The sequence below is a fragment of the Neovison vison genome, chromosome 1, assembly GCF_020171115.1.
Source record: "Neovison vison isolate M4711 chromosome 1, ASM_NN_V1, whole genome shotgun sequence".
NCBI classification, from domain to species: domain Eukaryota; kingdom Metazoa; phylum Chordata; class Mammalia; order Carnivora; family Mustelidae; genus Neogale; species Neogale vison.
In genome coordinates this window covers 230,697,551-230,716,843 of record NC_058091.1, presented here as the reverse complement: position 1 = coordinate 230,716,843, position 19,293 = coordinate 230,697,551, and the positions used below count along the sequence as shown (strand labels likewise).

Below are 19,293 nucleotides of genomic sequence, written 5' to 3'. Positions count from 1 at the left end.
GCAGCTGGATTAGACAAGAGGTGTGTGTGAGAGAAGAGAATCAAGTATGGCTTCAAGGTCTCTGGTTTGGGCACCTAAAGTGGAGAAAGCTCTGGTAAGGGCAGGCAATAGTTGGTGCTAGATCCCAACCCAAGTACTTTCCAAACATCATGGGACATACAATGTGCAAAGAACTTAGCAGCCAACTTAGGCCAACATCTTGACTGAGGAAATGGAGATCTTAAAAAGGGGGATGTAACTGAGTAGCAGGACAGGCACAGAAACTGATCCAGAGTAGAGACAACATGCCCTTTTAGGTGAATATAGGGTTAGCAGATGCCACTGTTTTTGGACCACAGAAGCCTATCAGGCAAACCACTTCAGGGAGAGCAAAGACCACATATTTTAGAGGGCTCTGAGTAAGACTTCTCCAAGTGAAGCTGTCAGCCATGTCCTGAGCTACAGTTCCCTTCCTTAAGGCTGACAGTAAAAATAAGTGCATGATAGTGAGATTCTGGGGTGGGAAGGTTGAAGACCTTTAGGTGAAACAATGGATTGGGGGGAATCTCTCCCCAAGTCAGAATTACTTGTTGTTACTGTTCCTGTTGCAGCTGTTCTAGACAATGGTACTAAAGGACCAAGTGTGGGTGTGTTCTTTCTTGAGACTGACTATAATAATGGTCCTCTTTTTAAATATTTTGGACTTCATCATCACTCCTTGCACATTAACATTCTTAAATCTTCTGTTATTGATGACCTCTAGCCAACAACAAGCCCTTTCATTTCTACAGAGTTGTTTCTTAGCTTGGGTTGGAATCCAACATGGCAGAGGCAAGGAGTAAACATGCTTCACAGGGCTAATTTTCTGTCCTTGAAATTTCCTTCAGTCTTCTCCCATGGTCTTGCTTTTCAGCTACCCCAACCCCCTGGTCAGGCACACTGCTTTGTCCTGGGTTCTTTGTTGACACAGGGCTGACAGTGAGGACACTGAGGCCTTATGGGTGAGGGAAGGTCAATGTTTTATTAAGAAAGTGTCTCCGCGTGTCCTTGTCTCCTTGTGTCACCATTCCTTTTTGCAGCCCAATGACTTTCAAGGTCCAAAGCCATCAAGAGGCTTTTCCAGGAAGCGAAAGCAAGCCTGTGCAAGCTCAGGATTAGCACACACAAATTTGGCATTCTTGGGATGTTCTTTTGTTACATAACAGGATCTGAGCTGAATTTGCTATAGTTCAACCCACAGTATCCTTATCTTCAAGGGTCTCAAATGAAGGCAACACAGCAAAAAAGAAGAAATGCTAGTAGTGGGCTTCAAAGCCATATACTATCATCATCTTTTTGGACCTATTGTGACAGATTCTAAGGGAAATCCAGAGAAACTCAAAGTGAAAGTCTAGGTTTTGTTTTGTTTTTAAGATTTATGTACTTGAAAGAAAGAGAGAGAGCATGTATGGGGGGAGGAGCAGAGGGAGAGAATCTCAAGCAGATGCCGCATTGAGCACGGAGCCCAAATTCAGGGCTGGTTCTCAGGAGCCATAAGATACAGACTAAGCTGAAATCAAGAGCTGTACACTTAACCTACTGAGCCACTCATGTGCCTCTGAAAGACTAGGTTTTTAATGAGATATGAAAGTAATAAAGATAAATAATACCAAATGAAAACCATGTAATTCTACTTAGTAAAATTCTTAAAGTTCATAAAAGGGATTACACAGATTTAGGAACAAAGTAAAAAGAAAATGGCTTGTATTAGTAAAATGATCAAATATGTAAAGGCAATTTACTATTTATAGAGGTTTCTGGGAGAGACTTCTGGATTTCTATTGTTAGAGATATATTGATATATAGATTTAATGTAATCCCAGAATAGGCAATGATCTTGAAAAAGAACAAGGTTGGAGAATTGATATTTCCCAATGTTAAAGCTTACTACAAAGCTACAATAATCAAGACAGTGTGGTATGAACATAAGGACAGATGTATAAACCAAAGGAACAGAACCAAGAGTCCAGAAACAATTACATTAATAGCACAATTTGTGTCTCCATCCATTTGTTCATAGATATTTGGGTTGTTTCTGGCTTCTTGATGTTACAAACAAGGCTTCTATGAACATTTTTGTGCAAGTTTTTGTATGAATAAGTGCTTTCATTTCTCATAAGTAAATACCTAGGAGTGGAATGACTATATCATATAGTATGTTTAACTTTTTCTTCATCATTATGGTTAAAAATACACAACATAAAATTTACCATTTTACACAACTTAGAGTGCCTGGATGGCTCAGTTGGTTTAACAACTGCCTTTGGCTCAGGTCATGATCCTGGAGTCCCGGGATCGAGTCCCACATCAGGCTCCCAGCTCCAAGGGGAGTCTGCTTCTCCCTCTGACCTTCTCCCCTCTCATGCTCTCTCTCACTGTCTCTCTCTCAAAGAAATAAATAAAATCTTTAAAAAAATTTTTTACACAACTTAAAATCTAATCATTTTTAAATGCAAAGTTCAGCAGTATTAAGTACATTCACATATTATGAAACAGATCTCCAAAACCTCATCTTGTAAATCTCAAATTTTATATCCACTAGACAACTCCTATTCCCCACTCCCCTCAATCTCTGGTAACCACTGTTCCACTTTCTGTATCTATGAACTTGGTTATTTTAGATAACCAAAATCATTCAGAATTTGTCTTTTTGTGACTGGCTTATCTCACTAACCACAAATCCTCTAGTTTCTTTTATATTATAGCACGTACCAGGATTCTCTTCCTTTTTAAGGCTCACTAATATTCCATTGTGTGTATAGACCACACTTTATCTCTTCGTCTGCCCGTGGATATCTGAGTTGCTTCCACTTTTGGCTACTGTAAATAGTTCTGTGAACCAGGGTGTGAAAATATCTCTCAGTATTTTAGCTTTTTAAGAAACTGCCCAAGTGTTTTCTAGAATGGTTGAACCAAATTACATTCCAACGAACAGTTTAGGACAGTTTCTGTTCTCTTACATTCTCATCAACATTTCATATGGTCAGGCTTATTAAATTTAGCTATTCTTATAAGTATGCAGTGATATTTAACTGCAGGTTTTTTTTTTTTAGATTTTATTTATTTTATTGACAGAGATCACAAGTAGGCATAGAGGCTGGCAGAGAGAGAGAGGAGGAAGCATGCTCCCGCTGAGCAGAGAGCCCGATGTGGGGCTCGATCCCAGGACCCTGAGATCATGACCTGAGCCGAAGGCAGCGGCTTAACCCACTGAGCCATCCAGGTGCCCTTAACTGTAGTTTTACTTTATACTTCCCTAATGACTTAGGATGTTGAACATTTTTCCATGTTTCTTTCTTTTTTTTTTTTTTTAAGATTTTTATTTATTTATTTGATAGACAGAGATGACAAGTAGGCAGAGAGGCAGGCAGAGAGACAGGCAGAGAGACAGGAGGAAGCAGGCTCTCCACGGAGCAGAGAGCCCGATGCGGGGCTCGATCCCAGGACTCCGGGATCATGACCTGAGCTGAAGGCAGAGGCTTTAACCCACTGAGCCACCCAGGCGCCCCTCCATGTTTATTTCTATCTTTGTATCTTCTTTGGAAAGGTTGAGAACCTTTAGGTATAACAATGAATTGGGTGGAAACTCTTCCCACATCAGAGCTGCTTGTTGTTACTATTCCTGCCACAGCTGTTCTAGACAATCCTACTAAAGGGCTGAGTGTGGGTGTGTTATCTCTTGACACTGATTGTGATAATAGTCTTCTTTCTAAAGGATTTAGACTTATTCAAATCTTTTATGCATTTTTTCAATTGTTTATTTTCTTATTATTGAGTCTGAGTGTTCTTTACATGTTTTTGATGCAAATCCTTTAGGAGAAACATATTTTAAACATTTTCTCCCAGTCTGTATCTAGTCTGATCATTTTGTTAATGATATCTTTAAAGAGCATAGGTTTTAATTTTTATGAAGTTTAACTTGGCAGTATCTTCTTTTATTGATCAAAATCTTTGTCTAACCCAAGGTCACAAACATTTTTCTCCCATGTTTTCTTCTAGAAGTTTTGTACTCTTGTAGGTTTAAACTTTAAGTCTATGATCCATCTGAGTTAACTTGTGCATATTGTACAAACTGTGGATCAAGATTCATATTTTTGCATGTGGATATCCAATTATTCTAGTAGGTTTTTTTTTTTTAAAGATTTATTTATTTATTTGATAGACAGAAATCACAAGGAGGCAGAAAGGCAGGCAGAGAGAGAGGAGGAAGCAGGCTCTCTGCTGAGCAGAGAGCCCGATGCGGGACTCGATCCCAGGACCCTGGGATCGTGACCTGAGCCTAAGGCAGAGGCTTTAACCCACTGAGCCACCCAGGCGTCCCTATTCTAGCAGGTTTTGTTGAAAAAACTATACTTTCTCCATTGAATTGTCTTTGTGACCTTGTTGAAAGTCACATATGTGAGTAGGTCTGTTTCTAGACTCTATTCTGTTCTACTGATCTATCTTTATGCCACACTATCTTCATACCATAGCTTTCTAAGTCTTGAAATCAGGTAGCATTAGCCCTCCAACTTTCTTCTTTTTTCAAATTTGCTTTGGTTATTCTAGGTCCTTTGCACTTTCATACAAATTTTCGAATCAACTCATTAATTTCTACAAAGACTTCTCTTGGAATTTTGTTTAGGATTGTTTTGAGTCTATAGATCATTTTACAGAGAACTGACATCTTTACAATGCTGAGTCATCGGATTCATGAATAAGATGTATGTCTTCACTTACTTTGATCCTCTTTAATCTTTCTCCGTTTTTATTTTTATTCAGGTTTTTTTTGTTTTTGTTTTTTATTTTTATTTTGTTTTACAGATCTTATACATCTTTTATCAGACTTATTCCTGTGCTTTCATATTTTTGGAATGTTATTTTTAAAAATTTCACTTTCCAATTATTCATTGTTAAGCTGGTCTGGTTTTTAACTTTTAGATTTATCTTATTAGATTCTCCTGTCTCTTTTCTCATAAGCAGCTCAAGGGTGCTTGCATATTTTGAGAGATTTGTTAGCCAAATTTTACTTGCACAAGCCTGAGAAAGGAAAGGTTTGCCCTGAGCTACTTCTCATCAAAGGGGTCTACCCTTTGTATAGACAGAATCCTTACTCTGTATCTTTGGATAAGAAGAAAATGTCTCTGTAGTTCTTTTCTGGAACTTCCTGATTCTCTGTCGCAGCAAACAAAACCCCAGAGACAAAGGTCCTGGCACAAATGCTACCAGCTTTCTAATCACTTGGCATTGGCCACTGAAGGTCACAGAGCTTCCTGGCAGGAAGTGGGGCACAGACGGCAGGTGGCCCTGTCAGAGCAGCTGGAAGAAAACTCTATTCATGGCAGATTGTATATCACCAACTCGCTATGACAGCACCACATACCTGCCAGCCTCAGAGCAGGCTGATTAGGGTAATTTAGGTTTTGTCTTCAAGCATAATCATTAGAGCTGTCAACAGCCTCTGTGATACTGAAACGAAGAATGTCCAGGGAATGATGGAGAAGACTCAATGGGTGCCCAAGCAGGCATGAAAGGCTAAGAAGATATAGATTCATTTCAGCCCCAGGACAATATAGTTCAGGAATAAGAAAATGCAACCATGTTCAGTGCAGTTCATGGTGCTCTGAAGATATATATGGATGAGAGCTCCGAAGTGACCTTAGGGGTCCAACAGGTGAAACTCAAGGAAAGTGTCTATTTTCTAAAAGCATCTTAACTACAGACTGTTTAAGAACAGAACAGCGTTGAGGCTTAATTACTAATGTGATTGGCACAGTGGATGCCTACAGAAGCCCCATAGGCTTAGTACAGAGTTTTACAGAGGACGGGATTGGTTTTGTGAAGCCTCGAATCTGTGATTACAATCCTTATTTTACGTAGAACTGGAGGTGTTAACTTAGTGTGATTTCAGGAGCAACAGAAAGGTGTCCCATGATCTCAGCCTACTATGTTTATCAATGTCCGATATTTTATGAATTCCTTTGCTTTCTTTTCAGTTACTAACACACTAACACCTTTGGTGGGAGAGTAAGTCATTAGGCCTTATTAGTCATTTACACACCAGTGTGAATGAATTTATCAGAAAGGTTTTTTGTTTGTTTTGTTTTGTTTTTGTTTTGTTGTTGTTTTTTTTTTTTTCCTGGTCTTTGGAGAGTATAGTATAAGAGAAATGAAGAAACTGGAAGTGAGTGAAGAAAAGTGAAAGAGGGAACATGGGAAGATGGAGAGGAGAAGGGAGTTGGGGGAAATTGGAGGGGGAGATGAACCATGAGAGACTATGGATTCTGAAAAACAATTTGATGGTTTTGAAGGGGTTGGGGGTGGGAGGTCGGGTGAGCCTAGTGGTGGGTATCATAGAAGGCACGTATTACATGGAACAGCGGGTGTGGTACATAAACAATGAATTCTGGTACACTGAAAGGAAATTTAAAAAATGAAATAGAATAAGTCAAAATTTAAAAAAAGAGGGCAAAGTCAGGAGAGAGACACTGACTGACTAAAGATACTCCTTCAAATTTCACATGGGGCCAGCTCTGTAAAACTCATACACAAGTATCAAAGGACACTGTCAGAAAGTAAAAAAAGAAAGGGAGAAAGCGTTTGCAAATTGTATATCTGATAAGGGTCTAGCATCCAAATATATAAAGAACTTCCACAAATTTGAGTTATAAATGGGTAAAAAGATGGGGTACCTGGGTGGCTCAGTCAGTTAAGCATCTGCCTTCAGCTCAGGTCATGATCCCATGGTTCTGGGACAGAACCCCATGTTGGGCTCCCTCCTCAGCAGGGAGTCTGCTTCTTCTCTCTCCCTCTGCTGCTCCCCCTGCTGTGCACGCTCACTCTCTCTGGGTCAAATAAATAAATAAAATCTCAAAAAAAAAAATTTAAATGGGCAAAAGGGCTTGAATAGACATTTCTCCAAAGAAGATAACACACGGTCAATAAGCACATGAAGAAAATGAACATTGTTACTCATAAAGAAATGCAAGTCAAAAGCACAATAAAATACCACTTTACATGCACTAAGATAGATATACTAAAAAAACACTGGAAATTAATCAGGTCTGGTAAGCATCCAGAGAAAATGGAACCCTCACACATTGCTCGTAGGAAAGTAAAACTGTATACCTGCTGTTGTTGACAGTATGGAGGTTCCTCAGAGTTCAACATAGAACTACCATATGACATGGCAATTCTACTCCTAGGTATAGACACAAAAGAAATGAAAACAGATCTCCAAACAAAAGTTGGTACATGAATGTTCACAGCAGCACCACAGTACTCAAAAGATCTAAACACTCCAAATGTCCATCAACTAATGAACGGATAAATATGGTATATCCATATAATATAGCCAAGAAAAGGAATGAAGTACCACCAAATGTTACAATATGAACTCAGCTTGAAAAGGTTATGGCACGTGAAAGAAGCCAGACAAAAGGCTACGTTTTATAGAACTGCATTTGTATGAAATATCTAGAATAGACAAGTCCATAAAGACAGAAAGCAGATAAGTGGTTGCCAGGGGCTGGTGAAGGGGGTTCCAGAGTAAAGGGGCTTGGAATTTCCTTATGAGTGATGAACATTGTGGGAGGCCATGGTAAGGCTTGAGACGAGGACCAATCCAGGCCCTGACTTAGGCCTCCTTTAAAGGCTGAATAGCCGCACAAAAGGCTAAGGTCGATAAAGTCGAGTAGCCCTGAGAAATGGTCTGTGCTGTGTGTTGGGCGCTCGCCGACATGACTTCCCACATGTTTGCTAGTCAGATAGAGACGATTTGGCCGGGGTCAGAAATTCTTGGCTGGTGCTTGCTGTCCTTGCACGGGCTATGGACTACACCACTGTAAGACTGTGCTGTGCTTACACAAACTATGTCTTGAGTGGCCTTGAAGTCAGTACATCTGGCGCTAGAAGGTCTGCTATTGGTGCTTGGGAAATAGATAATGGGAAAGCTTGAAAGATTTTCTGTGCATGTTGCAAACTCTTTAGTAATCAGCTAAAAATAGATACTTTCTTACGATTGTTTCTGTTAGCTATATAATGCCTCACAGCCTTGAATAAAATTAGCACTATTGGACATCCTCCTTGGTGCTCCTCCTGCTCCCATCTCTTTGTCTCTTAATTTCTTTTCACCATCCTCTTACCCTCTTGACCCTGGTCAATTTGTTGTGCCGGCCGCGACAGAACATATTCTGGAACTAGATAGTGGTGATGGTTGCACCATATTGTGAATGTGTTAAAAGCCAGTGAACTGCACACTTTCAGATTAGATGGTGTATTTTATGAAAATGAATTTTACTACAATAAAAAAGTGAATAAGCCACATCGAAACTCCATAAACCTTTTGGCTAATTTTAGGCAGAACCAATCTTTGCAGGTGACCACTCACAGCGGTCCTGTGTTGTGAGTGATGTCTAGAGAATACCCCACCAACCTGGCTTCTGCAAAGCCCAGTTAAGCTGCAAAGGAAGATGGTAAGGGAAGCAGATTTTCAACACAAGAAATGTAAAAGTTCTGAAGTAAAGTCAGAACCTGAGACATCAGAATTTGTGATAGTTGAGGGAAGTGCCAGGAACCAGACCTCAATACAGGATAAGCAGGGAGAGTACTGTTGACTACTCCTGAAATCAATGCCTTCTTTTCTGTCATTGCCTCCTCCAAGTCCTCAGGCATTAATATACACACACTACTTACACAGAATATATATATTTACATATATATGTACACACACACACACACACACACACACAGAGTATATAATCTGAAAAGATGAGGTTTGTCCAGATATTGGAAAGGTTCAGTGGTTGATTTCCCCCCACCCTCCTTTTCTAGTCATGGTTGAGACATTTTGTTTAATTGAGAAAAACAAAATAAAATTCAGTACTGCTGAATCAGAAAGAAAGTTCATTGCAAATGCTTTGACCAAATTTGGTAATGGAGCTAGTGGTTCCATAATTTAATCTCTACCGATAAACCACAGTTAAAGGCACTGCATAAAAGGGCTGTGTTTTTTGCATGAAAACTCATTGGCTGGATCATGATGAGTCAAGGGTCAGATCGGGTTGTATGGATCTCTCTTTTTTCTCTTCCATGGCCTCAAACTGGCATCTTGAAAACAACACTAAGTGAGCTTACCATTGAGGCTAGAAGAAAATAAATTTTAGATCTTGATAATAGACTAATGACTGTCTGTCATCTTTATATGTTAAGAAAAGCATAAATTTCCAGGCAGCAAACGTTAGGTACTGAACATATTTGTGAGATGAATGATTCAGGCTGTGAAGACAGGATGAAAGATGTTGGAAGAAGATGCTACACATTCTCCATTACAGATAAAATTATTTTCCCCCCAAATCAGCCTGGTACTTTAGTCCACTTCTGCCATAAAGACATTTTGAACAGCAGTAGAATCAATTTAGAGTTGAGATTACAAACTTAATTTGATGGAAGTTTAAAAAAATGGCATGCAAACATTGGTTTAAATATTTATCCATGTTGGGAAAACTTCCCCTTCAAGTCAATTAAATTATCTTGGACTGCTCCATGTCTTTCTGGAGAAGAAGGTACTTAGAGGGACAATGGAGGTGCTGGATGTGAAGAAGAATGGGAGCTTTGAGACTTGGAGCTGAAGGTTAATAACAAAAAGAATGCACCTGGATTTTCCCCAGAACACACTGTTTTTAAGTGTCAGATGGAATTGGGGCTCCTTTGGCTATAAACTGTGCTTGTTTGATGAAAATAGGAATCAGTCCTTCTCCCTTCAGTGTACAATTCATTACCTATTAGGAGTGTTTCTAACTGTACAAATCTCCCTCCCCTATTCCCTGGGTTGTTCCTTAAGCCACAAAACGCTGCACCCCAGCTTGTTTGACGTCTGTCCTCTCAAGTGTCGATGACGCTGGGTCCCCAGGGAGGTATAAGTTTTGTGGTATAAGCTCCATGGCATGCCCTGGTCCTGCATAAAGATATGCAGAATTTCCTTTCTGACTACACAATTCATGATGGGACTGCAGGCATTCATTTCACTGGCTCTAGAGAAGCCAGGCGGAGTGGTAAGGCTTTTGTGGAACTCGAATGAGAAGGCGATGTAAAAATGGCCCTTAAAAAAGACCAGGAAAGCATGGGATACCAGTACACTGAGGTGTTCAAGTCCCACAGAACGAAGATGGACTGAGTGTTGAAGGACAGAGGTCAAAACAGTGCCTACACAACCAATGTTGGCTTTGTGTGACTTCAAGGACTCCTAACAAGATGCAACAAGGAAGAAATTCTTCAGTCTTTCTTGGGGTTGGAAATTGTGCCAAAGAGGATCACATTGCCTGTGGATCCCACGGACAAGATTATAGGGGAAGCCTTTGGGCAGGTTGCCTCACAGGAATTATGTGAGAAGACCCTAGGGAAGAAGAAGGAGAGAAAGGGGCATAGGTATACTGAAGAGTTCAAGAGCAGTCAGGAAGGAGTTAAGTCATTCTCAGATCACTCTCTGAAGTTCATGTCTGTGCAGTGGCTGGGCTTTATGACCACTCTGGCACAGCCAGGAGGTATACTGGCACTGTCAAACAAGTGGGCCTAGAGAGGATGAAGTATGGTGCTTATAGTGCAGGCTATGGGGGCTGAGGAGTACAGCAGCCTCAGTGATGGCTACGGCTTCACCACCCATCTATTTGGAAAACACCTCAGTTACTATCTCTTGGACATGTATGACCACAGATAATGGAGACAGCGGCTTCTCTGTACAGAGTACTACTGGACACTGTGTCCACATGAGAGGGCTGCCACAAAAAGCCACAGAAAACAACATTTACAACTTCTTCTCTCCATTCAACCCTGTGAGGGTCTATATTGAGATTAGCCCTGTTGGAAGAATGACAGGTAAAGCTGATGTTGAGTTTGCCACTCCCAAAGAAGCTGTGTGTGGCAGCTATATCCAAAGACTGGGCCAACATGCTACCCAGATATGTTGACCTTTTCCTGAATTCCACAACTGGGGCCAGCAATGGGGAATACAGCAGTCGGATGATATAAGGCGTGGGGGTGGCGGCCCAGTCCACTTACAGAGGCCTGGAGGGGTGGTTTGTGAGTTGCTGTTATGGGGCTGGCTGTGGTAATCAGAACAGCATGGGTGGATATGAATAGTTTTATAGGAGCATTTGAATTATTACAATCAAATTTTCATAAGCAGCCAACAAGCAGTGAAAAGTAATTATTACTCTAGAGGAAGAAGCTGTGGGACCCATTTTGCACCATAAGTTTATGAAATCTTATTTAAAAATTATCTCTTCAGTGTTTTCCCATGCAAATGTTCTTCTGATACTGAGTAAACTAAAACTATTTTCAGCTTTGCTCGATTAACATTTTGGTAGTGTACTTCAGAGTGATGTTATCTGATTTAAAGTAGTTTTAGGGCGCCTGGGTGGCTCAGTGGGTTAAGCCGCTACCTTCAGCTCAGGTCATGATCTCAGGGTCCTGGGATCGAGCCCCACATCGGGCTCTCTGCTCAGCAGGGAGCCTGCTTCCCCCCACTCTCTCTCTCTGCCTGCCTCTCTGACTGCTTGTGATCTCTGTCTTTCAAATAAATAAATAAAATCTTAAAAAAAAATAAATAAAGTAGTTTTAAATAAATTAAATGGATCTTTTATGCCACATCACCATGAATACATTGGGAAGATGTGCTTTTTTTTTTTTTTTGAAAACTCAAGGTCCTACATCCCTAATTCAAAGAGGAACATTTCTCATGTTTGTTCATTTTAGTTTATTTTCACTATAAATCTTTTAGTTAAGTATAAATCTTTTAAAAAATAAGTTAGTTTTGAAAACTGAGATGCATTACTAATACTGTAGGAATTAGTGAGGCCTTGACTTAAAACTTTCTTTGTTGAAGAGATTTTCCTTAACAAATGGTGTTGGAAAAACTGGACAGCCATACACAGAAGAATGAAAGTGGACCACTTTCCTATACCATACACAAATGGATTCAAGACCTAAATGTAAGACAGGAATCCATCAAAATCCTAGAGAAGAACACAGGCAACAATCTCTTTGACCTTGGTCACAGCAACTTTTTGCTGGACATGTCTCCAGAGACAAGGGAAACAAAAAGGCAAAAATGAACTATTGGGACTTCATCAAGATAAAAAGCTTTTGCACAGCAAAAGAAATAGTAAAAAAAAACTAAAAGGTAACCTATGGAACAGAAGAATATATTTGCAAATGCCTTATCAGATAAAGGGCTACTATCTAAAATCTATAAAGAACTTAACAAAATCAATACCCAAACAACAAAAACCCAGTCAAGAAATGGACAGAAGACATGAACAGACATTTCTCCAAAGGAGACATACAAATGGTAGCAGACACATGACACATGCTCCACATCACTCAGCATCAGGAAAATACAAACAAGACCATAGTGAGATACCACTTCACACTGGTGAGAAGGGCTAAAATTAACAAGTCAAGAAACAACAGATGTTGGCAAGGATGTAGAGAAAGGGGAACCCTCCCACACTGTTGGTGGGAATGCAAGCTGGAAAATAGCATGGAGGTTCCTCAAAAAGTTGCAAATAGAGCTACCCTAGGACTACTAGATATTTACCCAGATAGATATTGCACTCCTAGATATTTACCCAAAGGATACAAACATAGTGATTTGAAGGGGCACATGCACCCCTTTCCATTAAAGTTGTGGCAAGTTTTTTGTTTTTTTTTTTTAAATTTCTGGGCCCAGTAGATGGTTCTGGTTCTACAATTACCTGAACTTTAATTTTCTCAACAATCAAGCAGGCTTCAAATGTATTCTTCCTTCTCAATTCCGTGATTTTTAACATTTGCAAAAGTAAAAAATACAGCATGGTTGTGAATTATTTCCAAAAATGGGAATCACATTTGTCAAGTAAGTTCTAAAACAGGGAATTTGGCAAGAGGACTTCTGGGTGACCCTTGTATCCAGCCTATCTAGCAACACAAATGAAGAATCTAAGGCTGTGGCTTCTTCCCAGAGAAGGTTAAGCCCAGTCAAAAGGCAAGAAAGTTCTTCAGGTCTTTCTAAACTTTTTCACAGATAATATACATAGGACAACTCATTGTGAAGTTAAATTTGTATAAATGAATCTCAAATTTCAATGAAATCTCAAAGTACGTTCCTTAAAATCACATTTCTTTGCTTATTGATTTGATGGTCAACAAGAAAACTCAACAAATCCTAGGAAAACCTTTGCATTCAGTCACAAAAAGTCTAATTTAAAATGATGCACATTCAAAAGCAAAGCAAATAATACTAAACAAAACATTAAAGGATCACATGCGATGATTTCAGAGAAGACTAGATATGGAATCCATAAAGACAGTGATACATTGCTAATGGCTGTGTCTTTCCCAGTCTTCCCATGCCAGGCAGGGGGACTACAGAAGTATCTTATCATCCTCAGGTGTTTACTGAATGAATGGTAGTCTGTACTGCTTATTGAATGAATGGTAGTTCTGTACTGTCTAGCAGTACAGAACACCTTAGACACTTAGTGATGTTAATGAAACCTAAAGAGTTTCTTAGGTGAGAAAACTGCTGCTATTTGGGAAGATTTGATAGTATGAGAGTTCTAATAATGTAAACACAGCTCTGGAGACTTTTTAGAATCAACTTTTTAAATGGAAGGAAAGAGTGTTTATAGGAAGCCCTCTTGAGGTTAAGAAAAATGGTCTTGGATGTTCTCACCTCCGGTTGTTAGTTCCTCAGCATTTACCATTCTGAAGATAACCCTAACCTTCCCTGTCAAAGTCTAATTTCAGAAAAAGATTTGACAAATTCACTTTCCCTGAATTTCAGTAATTCAGTTTACCGTGATACATGAATCTATTTTTAATATACTGTAATAGCTCTTCTGTTTACTTAATAGTGAGTACTGTTTACTTAATAGTAAGTAAGTACTTAACAGTCTTAATCCTTAACCTATTTCTAACCATAGAATTAAAGACATCGGTTAGATGGAAAAAGATAATTTTGTAGAAGAAAATAATACTTTCTAGCAGAATTAGAATGTTTACTTCACCTGTCTATATTTAAGGCCCAGTAATTAATCATTTAGTAGTACTTCAGCTATGCTACATATTAAGAATAGCTAGCACAAAGCAAGGGAATGCCTGTCATCAAAACAGACAATCCCTAATGTACCAATGAATGATAGCAGTTTGTTCAGGACTTAAGCTAAACCAGGTACTCAAATTTACAATTAACAATTAACTTACAAGTGTTATATTAGTTTCAGATGTGCAATATAATGATGCAACAGTTCTACTGGTGCTTTTTAGGATAGTGTTTATAGTATTAGCGATACATTCTCCATGTTCCACATTTATGGATACATTTCACATCTGTTTAAATTGTTTGTATCTAAGCAACTTAATACACTGTATGTATGTTTCACTTTATAATATATGTGTGTGTGTTAGAGGCAGATTGGCCCTGTGAATACTGCAAACTGGCCCCATTTCTGCACATCTTTTCTTGCAGTGCCGTGTGCATAAACTGAGCTGCAGACTCACAAGCTGCCTGCCATATACAAGTCTGATCTCCTTGTTTTGTTTTCGATTCAAAATTCCCAACAGGAAAGTAACCATTACAGTAACCAATCTCAGAGGCTTGTTTGCTTTGCTTTATAAATTCCTAACCTTTTCCTGATGTAGCAGGAAAGTATGCAAGGCTCAGGTTAGGTCAACAACAGAGTCAAGGTTAACTGTGAGAGAGTGACATGGGAAAGAGCCCAACCAGTCAAACATTAAAACATCAAGAGGCAACTTAGACCAACATTAACAGTAGCCATCACCTCAGTACATGTGCACTTAGTATATTTTATTCATAGAATCCAAGACTCTTAATGTCTGTTTTTCCTTTTTGCAATACAGAGGGGATTTCACTGCTCTTAAGGAGCTGTAGCTTCTGCCGGGGACAATTCTGTTCTTGGGCTCTGGAAGAGCTCATAAATTACATCTTCAGAATTATAGAGTACAACAGTTAACAAAATGACTTCCTATTCCTGTGGGCAGCTGACATAGGAATAGCTACTTACAGAAGGGATTAAGTGTGAAACTTGCTGTAGACACAGAGCAACAGTGAACTCATGAGCTCTTTTGTTTACATTTGGAGTTTTGCTTATTTTGGCTCTATTAGTTCATACATCTGAGAAAAATGCAGCCCCTAGCTTATGTCACCAAGGTTAACTGTAGAAGAGAGAGATGAGGGCAAGCTTAGGGACCACACTCTCTCTTGGCCATATTTCTATCTGCCAGAGCCACTCTGCTATTCCAAGTCTACTCCTGTGATTGAACGAATACCTCCACATGTGGGATGAAGTCTTATGAGAACACACTTGGCTTCACTTCAATACAGATTTCCGGCTCAGAATCTGTCAGGTTAACTTAACCTCAGAGGATTCCAGTGCTCCCAAAGTAGGAAAAAATGTTTATAATCAAATAATTTGTAGAACCACTTGACTGAACAAAATGGCAAATATTTTCTTTATTGAAAAGCCATTATTAAATACTCTAGTATCCACTGTATTCTTCAAGAGTAGATGATCATCTTCCAAAAATATCTGACCTTGGAAGACTTTTCTTTATTCAGAGGATGTCTAAAAATGTCACATTTTCCAAGGAACCAAGCCAGTCAAATTTTAATAGAAAGCTTGTTTCAGTCATTCATATTCAATCCAGCACAAATCAGAACATTGATTTTGCTGAGTTGGTTAAATTCCATGACTGATATAATTATGGACCTGATTCATAGCCTGTTCTAGTATCCTATCACACAAGGCTGTCATCAGTCTAGGAGACAAGGTGCATACATGAGCTTGTTAAAATCTAAAGCTCATAAGACAACCTCAGAAGACTTAACTATTATTTGATTATTAAGAGCTTCAAGTCCCAGCAAAACTGAGGATTTGTGGGAGCAAGAGAAATCTGTGGGAAAGCATAGCCATTGCCATGGTGACAAACCCCTTGAAATATTAAGAGTGGAACTCTTATTTCCTGTCTTTCCTAAAGAGCCGCTTATGAATCTGTCACCCAGGCATTTACCTAATTTTTTGTGCCACACCTCAGGGATACTATAGAGTAACTACTATAATGTTAAAAAAAATTCTTCTACTTGAATAAAAATGACATTACTAAATCTTCAAGAGATTCTAAAATATTACAGTTACTGTTTTCTGATATAAAGAGGTTCAAATTGGAAGAGAAAAATGGCTCAGGATGCCTCCTAATTAGACCCTGATCTGGCAAGGCTTTTTAATGGCAGGCCTTAGAGGCTGCTTCCTCTTCTGCAACCACTGGGCTGGAGGAGAAAAAAGGTAATAGAAGGATGGAACAACTCACCAGTCTAACCAGGTCAGGCCAATTCTAGCCATAGGTCAGCTGAATCAGAACTGGCAAATTAAAGGGCCATGGTGTGCATACTTTTGTCAATTTTATCAACTTAGTTATCCTCCTTTGAGAGGATCCTATATCTGAGCCTATATCTGAAATTTAGAACTGGAAGATATTTGGTCATCATTTTTGCAAACCTATATTAGAAAGTAGAAGACTGAAGCCTAGAAAGTTTTGTGAGATGTCCTAAGAGTGGTTTCTGGGGAAAAGTACAGTATCTTTGAAAAAGCAAACATTCTACGTGTTCTTCCACTATAACAATAAACATACTTCTCTTTTTAAAATTATTTATTTATTTATTTATTTGAGAGAGAGAGAGAGAGAGAGAGAGCAAGCAGGGGAGTGGGACAGAGGAAGAGGGAGAGAGAGAATCTCAAGCACACTCCCTGCTCCTTGGGGCTGGATGTCATGGCCTAGAGATCATGACCTGAGCTGAAACCAAGAGTCAGAGGCTTAATCAACTAAGTCACCCAGGTACCTCTCTGAGAGCAGAAAACAGCTATATAAATTTCCTATGGGTTTTCACAACTAAGACAAACCTATGTGCTTGCTACAAATCATCTTACTTTAAAAATCAGAGAAGGGCTAGATGAAGGAAAAAATATGAAAAGGTATAAAGAGTAGCTTTGGCCAGAGATGCAAACAATACAGGAAAAAGCTGGCAGTAATAATCTGATCTGTACATGGACACAATAGCTTCCTACTGAAAGTAGATGTTTTTTCCAAATGAGTGCCTCTCAGACACTTGGGTTATACAGTGATGCACCAGTCCAGAGCAATCTGTCTTCATAACAATCTTCCTCCATTGAGACTTCTGCTCCTGGTCAGGATATAGAAGGATGCTAAAGACTACCCCTTCTTTGGTAAGAATAAAAAAGTCCCAGAGAAAATAAAAATTATATTTTTCTACAGGGCAGGGGAAGGGGGTTGCATGTAATGAAGCTGTTATGAACTTAACTCCAAGGAAAATAAGCTTTTATTAGGTAAGTAGAGAGTTGTGACAGCTTCTATATGTGAGAGCACCTCGTCTAAGTATGGAAAGAAATGGAGGACAGATGGAGAGACCTTTCAGGGATGGAGGGAAAATGACCAAACTTTGTAAAACAATGTATTCTAACTAGAGGGTCTGGAGTCTAGAAGAACCCCAAAGCAGGAATAGAACACTTGGACCAAGAATTCTTCTTCTGATACTACCACAATCCACCATGAGGTTTGCTGAGAAAAAACAGCAGTTGGGGGACTGACTGGTAAGTAGAGAGTAACTGTACAACTCTGCACGTTCTGGAGTCCTGCCAGAGTTTCATCCAAAGGTAAGCAAGCTAAAAATATCTGAAATTTCAGCTAATCCTTACCCAGCTAAACTACTGACAAGATCAAATAGTAATTTGGGATGACGGAGGTGGGGTTAAACACACGTGAACTTGGTAACAGTTAAAGCTGTGAGCCAACATAAGTACATTCATATACAAGTCCAAAAGCAAAATTATATTACACGTAAGAAGGTGAAACAAAACAAAACAAAAAACCAAATAACATCCAAGAAAAAAACAGTCATTAGAAACAGATTTGCAGATGACAGTTATTGGAATAGGAAGACAAGGACTTTAAAACAACTATTATAAATATATTAAATCACTAACTGAAAAGGTGATTATGTGGAATAAAAAAATGGATAAAAATAAAAACTCTAAAAAAGAACAAAGTAGGGCACCTGGGTGGCTCAGTGGGTTAAGCCTCCGCCTTCAGCTCAGGTCGTGATCCCAGGGTCCTGGGATTGAGCCCCGCATCAGGCTCTCTGCTCAGCAGGGAGCCTGCTTCCCCCACTCCCCACCTGCCTGCCTCTCTGCCTACATGTGATTTCTCTCTGTCAAATAAATAAATAAAATCTTTAAAAAAAAAAAAAAAAGAACGAAGTGGAATTCTAGAGCCAAAAATCTAGAATCTTTGAAGGTTAAAAATCATTGGGTGAAATTGATACTAAAAGGGAAAGTGGTCAAAAGAAATTATTCAAAGTAAAAATGAAAGAAGAAAAAATTAAGGAAAAAAGAGAAGGTCAATAATGTGTGGGATAACACCAAGACTTCTACAAACAATTAGAGTCCCTAAAAGGGTAGAGAAAAATAATTGAGCAAAAAGAGTATCTGAGGAAATAAGGATGAAAGTTTTTAAATTTTTGAAAATTATCCACCCACAGATTTAAGAATGGGGGTCTCTAATGGATGATGCAAAAAAAATCTCTAATGGATGATGCAGCAAAAACTTTAGCATATTATAGTCAAATATCTGAAAACTACAGAGAAAATTTAGAAAGCATTCAGAAAAGAAAAAAAGGCATATTACATACAGGGTAATAGCAATGTAAATGATAGTTAACTTCTCATTACAAACAATGCAACTCAGAATACAATAAAATAATATCTGTAAAGTGCTGAAAAGAAGAAATAAAACAAAACCTGTCAACCCAGTATTTTATATCCATGAATATATCATTTAAATATGATGGTAAATTGAAGGTACTTTTGAATATATGAAATCTCAGATAGCTTGTCACAGTACATTTGCACTATAAAAACATACTAATGAAAGGTCTTTAGGCCAAGAAATGATACCAAATGAAAATTCAGATCTGTAGAAAGGGGAAAAAAAAGACAGAAATGATGATTATAACAGTAAATATAAATGATGTATTTTTTTTCCTCTTTATTTGAAGGACAATTTAGAAAGTCTTTGAAAGCAAAATTTTAAAAATGCATCATGGGGTTTATAAAATATGTAGAAGTTAAATGTATGACAAGAATAATAAAAAACAGGAAGGAATAAGTGGAAGTATACTGTTGTAAATTCTTATATGCAAAGTAACATAACACTAATTCAAGGCAG

At 38.7% G+C, this 19,293-nt stretch overlaps 1 protein-coding gene and 1 pseudogene across 7 annotated transcripts in view; one reads left to right on the top strand and one right to left on the bottom strand.

Moving 5' to 3' along the window:
- The window catches only part of ANKRD55 (ankyrin repeat domain 55), a 537,753-nt gene that overhangs the window by 189,422 nt on the left and 329,038 nt on the right, over window positions 1–19,293 (bottom strand). The window lies entirely within an intron of this gene.
- Window positions 9,965–11,133, top strand: LOC122889448 (annotated as a pseudogene).